This window comes from Lepidochelys kempii, chromosome 4, assembly GCF_965140265.1.
Source record: "Lepidochelys kempii isolate rLepKem1 chromosome 4, rLepKem1.hap2, whole genome shotgun sequence".
Classification (NCBI taxonomy): domain Eukaryota; kingdom Metazoa; phylum Chordata; order Testudines; family Cheloniidae; genus Lepidochelys; species Lepidochelys kempii.
In genome coordinates, this window is record NC_133259.1 from 111,964,105 (window position 1) to 111,971,857 (window position 7,753).

The window sequence follows — 7,753 nt, forward strand, 5'->3', positions numbered from 1 at the left end:
GGCAATGAATTAATTTTAGAGAAGAGAGGGAAGCCAGACATACCGCCATTCTGCATGTCTGTTAACTGGGGTAGCTGGATGGCATTGTCTTCCCTGGCTGTTGAAGGTTACCGTGTTCTATATGTCAGATACCTTGACACCGTGCTAGTTATACTCCTTATTTCAAAACATGGTGTCCCTGATGTATATGTAAAAAGCTGAGAGAGATATCTAGAAAATCTTTCGGAGCCTGGCAGCTTTGGTCAGAGAATTGGGAAAGTCCTTGGCATAAGGAGCGTGGGAGACATCAATTAAAGAAAAATTACTAGAACGGCTTTTTAGAGCATTGTGACATCTTTGCGAAGCCAAGGACACCTTTGTGTTGAGTCATTCAAAACAAGCTCCAGCTTGTTCTTGGCACTCCATTTGTTTAAAAAAGAAAGAAAGAAAGCGAGAGAGAAAATGGGAGAGGAAATAAATATATGTGCTCTTTCATATGGTGATTACAGACAACTCGTCAGTAATTAATGGTATTATAAATTCTCCTCATATCCAAAGTTCTGGTATTTCTTCATGCCATGAGATAATGTTCAGACCGTGTTAGTGTTAAGAACTAAGTTAAATTAAAGCACTTGTTGAAAAATACGTATAGAGTAATTTAACATAGAGATTGAAAGTGAAATGTTCTTGTTAACTTACTTGAAGCATCAGATCTTTCTTACGCCGTGTCAAGAGACAGTAAGATACCACAAAAAAGAGATCCTATATTTTTATTGTTAGATAGCACTCTTTGCTTTGAATACAAAATATACCATTGCCCTTTTATGATATGAAGAAACAATTTGGTGCAGAAGGTCCCAGCTTTTTGGTCCTGATCCTTTGTGGTTATTAATGACCCTCTTGAATTCTTTATAAGAGAGAGGGTGTTAGCCATGTTTTCCTGGCTACTTAAATTACCTTTGTTGTTTCAGTCACTTATAGTATTCTTCACTTCCTGCGTTCAGCTGAAGAGCAGATTGTTAAAAGTAGATATACAATGGCTGTTGCATTTCTGTGGTGGGCAAATAGATCCCTGAAAGTACTCTTAACATATCAGTTTAAGTATGGGAATCATTTTGGTATGAAAGGCATTATGCAAGTGGAAAGCATATTACAATAGTTATTAGAAAATGAAAAATGAAGGTACAGCGAAGTCTCAGCAGAAAGTGTAAGGTTACAAATAAAACCCAGCTGAAGCTATTCACAATCATTTGCTTTTTGGAAGCACAGCAGTAGTACTTCATTGTAATGTAAAATACTACATTGTAATGTAAACGTCTATTGGTATAGTTTTAAAAATCAGAGTCTGAATATAGTGTATGGCAATTGGAGCCACTTAGGGGAGTCAGTAGCTCATATATTTTTTTGAAAAAAGAAAAGGAGTACTTGTGGCACCTTAGAGACTAACCAATTTATTTGAGCATGAGCTTTCGTGAGCTACAGCTCACGGTATGCATCCGATGAAGTGAGCTGTAGCTCACGAAAGCTCATGCTCAAATAAATTGGTTAGTCTCTAAGGTGCCACAAGTACTCCTTTTTCTTTTTGCGAATACAGACTAACACGGCTGTTACTCTGAAACCTGTCATATTTTTTTTGACATAGTTTGCTTGGGAGGAGTCCCTTTGCAAGCATGTGACTGCCAAGCTAGATCATTGAATAAGCACACCATGTTGTTAAAAAATTCTTCCAGTCTTTTCATAAGCCATGTACTGTCTTCCATTAAATAACATATTGATGTGTTCCTTAGCCAATCCTAGAGGGCTAGTGCTTTGGCAAGAAGCCAGCATCTTGTTATGAACTTTCTGGCACAAGCCAGTAATGTTCATACCAAATTTTGTTGATGTGTTAATAAAAGGAATTTGGAAATACTCATGCTTAGATGTCCCAGAAGAGAATTAATTTCAATATTTTCATGACAAGTTTCAGCAAGAAATTCACCATCCTTCCCCCCTCCCCACTGCTGCCAGAAAAGCACCACGTTGGATCTGTTGAGTTTGTGTCCCTTTTCATGACTCAGAAAGGTCTGAAAAAATCTTTTTGAACTTTTACATCAGAAGGGAAGGTCTTGTTGTTTGCAGGCTACTGGAGAATTGGTGCATTCACTGAGCCCATCATGGCTCGTGAGAGGAGCCTTTGAGACCACAGTTCCCTGTTTCAGGGATATCTGGAAGATACAAATCTATGGAACAAGAGATGTAATTACTGGGGGAGCAGAAGAGGCTGCTGTAGGTTTTGGAAAGATGTTCAGGGCTTGTCTAAACTGTGAAAATGACATGTTATAACGTGTTAACTGACAGGATTTAGCACACCATGTAGACAAGGACAGTTATGTTTACAGTAGTAGTAGTTGGTTGTGGTTAGCTCTAGGAAAATAAGATTTTAATATTATTCAGGTAGCTTATTTTTATTGGCTTGCAGAAGGTTATCTCCAGGCATGATGATCTGTCTGGCTGGTTCCTGACTGAAAGAGGCTTGGGTGGCTGTCCATTTTGGGAGTAGTAGAGTCTCTGTTAGTAAAAAAACAAACAAACAAAAAAACCAAAACCATCATAGATCTTGCTTTAGCTGGCCAGCAGTATATTTAAAGTCTAGTAGGAATTAAACCTTCTTCTATGAGCAAAGTTACTGTGTGTATTGTTTCCTATGTTGGTTACAATGCCATGAACATTGTGCAAAGAGTTTAGCTCTGTGAAGGAGTTATGTATGGAGCAATGGAGAATTCGAAATAAGATCTGTCAATATATACAATATATACCAGATTATGGCAGGCCCTCGTGTGGGTGTGAATGGGCTAGGCAGGCCATTTGTTTGATTTTAAACTGGATGGTCGGGTTTTTGTGTTTTTGTTTGTTTGTTTTTTGGTGGTTTGTCCCCTGCCTATTACTGACATGGTTTTGTCCAGTATCTAATGGGGGATGCCATTTTGAAGACTGTGCCGCTCCACCCCCACCAGCAAGGGTGGAGCGGCATGCTTTTCAAAATGGCGCCATCCCATGTAGTATGATCAGTAGCAGATTAGCCCAGGGGCCCCAGCCAATTGGGGGCCCCTGGAAAAATGGGGGCCCCACACCCAATCCTGGTGCTCCTGCCAGCGAGCAGGGTCAGGAAGCCGGGGCTTAGTCCACTCCGCCCACCCAGTGCTTCTGTGCGGGAGAGGGGGAAGCCCCCATGTCCTGATCCCGCTCCCCAGCAGGAGCTCCAGGTGGGTGGAGCAGGAGAAGCCCCTGCGCCCTGACCCCACTCTCCAGCAGGAGCACCGGGGGCAAGTGTGTGTGTGTGGGGGGGGCGGTACGGGGAGGGAGGGCTGCAGGCAGAAGAGGTGGCGAGGGGCCCCCACTTGCTGTGGTCCAGGGCCCCACAAAACAGTAATCTGCCTTTGAGCATGACTTTAGATGCACCATGCATGTGAGGTTATGCCAGCCTGGTTGGGGTCACACCAGTGGGGTTGCCCAACCAGTCCCACAATTACCAGAATCTCTAGTATTCTGGGAATTGGAGAGTAGACACCCTGGAAAGGGGATGTGAGGATAAAAAGATCCTTCCTCCTGCCTTGTGTGCTGCACGTAGACCAGTCACAACTGCCATGTCTGAGCTTTTGAGGCTGGTTGTATAGGAGAGTGCATGTTGCACCCTAAGGGTAACACAGCAGTTGTGTCCAATGGTTCCCATAGCTTCCTCTGAGCCAGGGGATCTCTACACTGCCTCCAACACTGGCCTGGGCCAAATAGACACAACTGTCTTTGTTCTCCCCTTGATAACTCCATTTAAATCAGGAGTAACTTCAGTGAAGTCAATAGCCATCCTGCTGCAACCCTGGGTGAGAATCAGTCCCAATATTTTCAGACCTCTAAAATAGGCGATTGAGCCACCCTTTTAAAAACGGAAGTGTCAGGGAGAACTTGTTAAGTGATGCTTCAAGTTTCCACGGCACTGAGTAACAGACTGCTATATTCTTGTGCTTTGTGTGCGGGCTCTCTTTGAAGTGTCAATGACCGTCTCATTGGAGAGGAGGATAAATGTGGGGGTTCATATCAACTAGGTAGACATAAACCTCCTGCCCACAGGCCTTGAATAAAATATCTAAGCTTTTCCTGTATCAGTGCTTCAGGTCACTGGTATCCCCACTGGCGCATGACCTTGGTCAGGATGGAGTCAGCCCACGGACATGCTACTGGGGGTTCTTGCCACTAAACAGTACATATTAAAAGGCAATATTGAATCTGGAAGGGAAAAGGGAAGAGAGTATAATGCTGTGCAGTTTCAGTTGCTAATTGTGCCCAGATTAGTTAATTAGATAATTAACATAAGAATACTTTCTTTTCATATTAGAACATTGTATATTTACAATAGAGCTGTTCATAAGTAGAGTGCTGTGCTGTGGGAAACACTAATTAATTCTGTAAATTTGCACCTTTAATTGCTAAAGTATTATGCTTTCTCCATGTTTGTTTTAGAGTAATGTTAACAGATTACTGCCTGCTCTGAGGAGTATTATTCTCTCTGCCAAATGAATACATTCCTGTCACCCTACGACCAGAATTTAAGTTTACTTGCAGTATTAACTACGTAACACCTTAAATGAAGTACCTGACTATCCTTCATATCATATGTAAACCAGCATCACCCACTTACCCCAGTGAATGCCCAATACCACCACATGGATGAGTTGGCTGGAATTAAACCCAAGGAAATCAGGGAAACAAATTTGGCCACCAGAGTAATGTCTTCTTCAGTCAAAGACATCTGTCCGCAGATCTTCAGGGTAGTCTGCAGGTTAGGTGTCTTTCTATAATCCTTCCTGATGTTGGATGCTCATATAGCATTTGCTGTTAAAGTGTGCTTTACCTACATAGAGGCCTACATCCCATCATTTGCAATGATGACCTGGCACTAGTCATATATGTCTTTGTTACCTGCATACCGGATTGTTACAGCATAATATATCTTGGCGTGAAGGCAAAGCTTGAATGAGCTGCAGTTGACACACAATACAGCAGGTGGCTTCCTCAGCAACTCAACTAACAAAGAACACATCACCCCCTATGCTGCTCACTTCACTGGCTCCCTAGTGAACTTCAGGTCAAGCTTAAAGTCTTGGTCCATATTTTCAAAACTCTCAATGGACATTTTCCAGCTAAGCTAAATAACCACCTGCTTATGTCTAGAGCTGGTTGAAATTTTTCAAATTTCAGAATAATAGTAATTAATTTAAAAAAAAACCCCAAAAATACACCCAAGGGGAAAAAATTGAAAAAGCTTTTACAATATTTGTCCTATTTTTTTGACCATCTCTATCCAGGACCTCAGTTACCTTCAGCAGCTTAGTTTCTTAGGAGCAATAGAACCATCCACCTCAAGGAGAAAGTCTGCAATTAGCAGTTGGCACCTCCTCAGTAGCTTGCTTGAGATTGTGAAATTCACTCCCATGGTAACTAAGAATGAACACAAACTTCATCACATTCAGGACCAGATGCAAATCTCCCCTCTTTGATCTTGGTCTCTCTCTCAGAGCACTGCATGACTTGCCTGTGTTCCTGGAAGAAAAACAAACAAACATGTAACCGGCGATGTGGCGGGGAAGTGAGGATGCAGGAAGCTTTCAGTTGCTAAGGTGGTGGATGCGGAGCTAGAAGCTGCATAATGTACTCATGTCATATCTTGCTTTCCACCTGAATTGCTGTTGATTTCCACACTGAATTGAGGTGACTGCTATGGTTCATGGCAGCAGTTCAAGAGCTTCCAACCTGAGGACATCCCTCCAGCCTGTAGAGAAAGAAACTGAGGAATCCAGGAACAAGTCTGAAGCAAATTACGCCATACGTAACATAGAAATCCTGTAGAAAACGAAGACCCCCTTTGAAATGCTCCTTTTAATTTATGTAAAAGAAATTAAGAGACCGATTCTGCTCCCCTTACGTTGAGTTCTCCTATTGATCTCATGTAGGCTACACCTTATTCAGTACATGAGCAAGGGTTATATAATTGGAAGATTAACCTCTCAGTTGAAGTTTGTGTTAGGACTAATTTCTTGAATTTATCCTCATTCCGCTTATGTTGCTCCCAGCTCCAGGGGCAAAGTGTTGTTTACAGGTACTGAAAGACTATGGTAGCAGTTTCAAGAAAGTTTCTTCAGTGCCTCCATGAGGATAATGCCCCAACCAGAGAGCCCTTCCCTCTGGTTTTACAATCTTGAGGGATATATTTGTAGTTCCTTTATGATATCATGGGTGAGGGAAAGGATATAAGTTCCAGTTTCTTGTTTTATTATACTCTAAATTTCTTGTCTACATTTTATCATCAGTCTTTTGTAGCTATTTTTTCATCTGCTTTTTCTTGTATTCTTACTGTTTTCCCTGTGATTTCCCTGCAGCAAATCCCTTCATGCATTTTGGCTCAGTGTTTATCCCAGATAGTTACTATATCGTCCAGTAATATTTTCAGGTATCTAGTAGGCTTAACTTTCCTGTCCTTTTTTTTATTTGAAAGCTCCCTCCATAATCCTCAGAGCTTTGTGTTGGGTGTTGTAGGGTTGTCTTTGAGCATGAACACTGGAAAGTCCTGATATACAGAATCCAATCGATATTTATTTTTAGCTGTAGCTATTCACCCAGCCATGGGATAGAGGAAAGTTTTACCAGTTTTGAGGAATATTCAGTGAGGCTCCAGTTCTGTAATAGGGGTTGGTGAGACCTAAAGACAACATTCTTTACAACATTCACACACTTTATGTAAAATTAGTCAGTTAAAGCTTGGGTATATTTCAAAGAATCATGTCACTAGCACTCCCACAAATCCTTAGTCTAGACCAGTGTGTAGTGTACAGTCATGTTCAACAACTGATTACATTTTATGATTGGGGTTGTATAAAATATGCCGGTGTCCACTCAACGTACCAAGATCTGTTTGCTACAAACAGCTCTCTGATCTGGGGCACTGGAACAATGTGTATAGTGGGGCTGCTGAGAGACATTGAACCAAACTGTAAACCCTGTATATGATGGAAACTACTTTAAGCTAGGGGGTTAAGCAGCACCCTAGTTCCAACACCTATGTCTCTTGAGTGTACCCAGTATATCTGTGGCTGAATCAGCTGCTGAGAAGGGAGCCCCCTTTCTAGTGTAAGTGCACATAGGGGACTCATCACATAATCCCCGCCCTGGAATTCAGGAACAGAAGAGGAGACAGGGCCAAACTGCTTCTACATAGAGGTCAGGTCTATCACAGAAACTTTTACTAGAATAGCAATAAGAAAAGGAGTACTTGTGGCACCTTAGAGACTAGCCAATTTATTTGAGCATGAGCTTTCGTGAGCTACAGCTCACTTCATCCGATGAAGTGAGCTGTAGCTCACGAAAGCTCATGCTCAAATAAATTGGTTAGTCTCTAAGGTGCCACAAGTACTCCTTTTCTTTTTGCGAATACAGACTAACACGGCTGTTACTCTGAAACCTGTCAGAATAGCAATGTGATTAAAGGTGTTTATTTTATAACATTTTTATATCAACAAAAGCCCTACTGTAGCCACAGCTATACCACCAAAAAATTCTTTTGCTGATATAATTTATTTCAGTCAGGGAAATGGTATAAACTATAGTGGCAGAAGTACATTTTTGCCAGTAGAAGCTGCTTTTCCACTGGGAGGTTTTGCCATTATTGCTGTACTGGTATAAGTACAGTGGTAAACCTTTTCTAGTGTGGACTAGGCTTGAGTGGAAGTCATGCACTTCTAGCAGG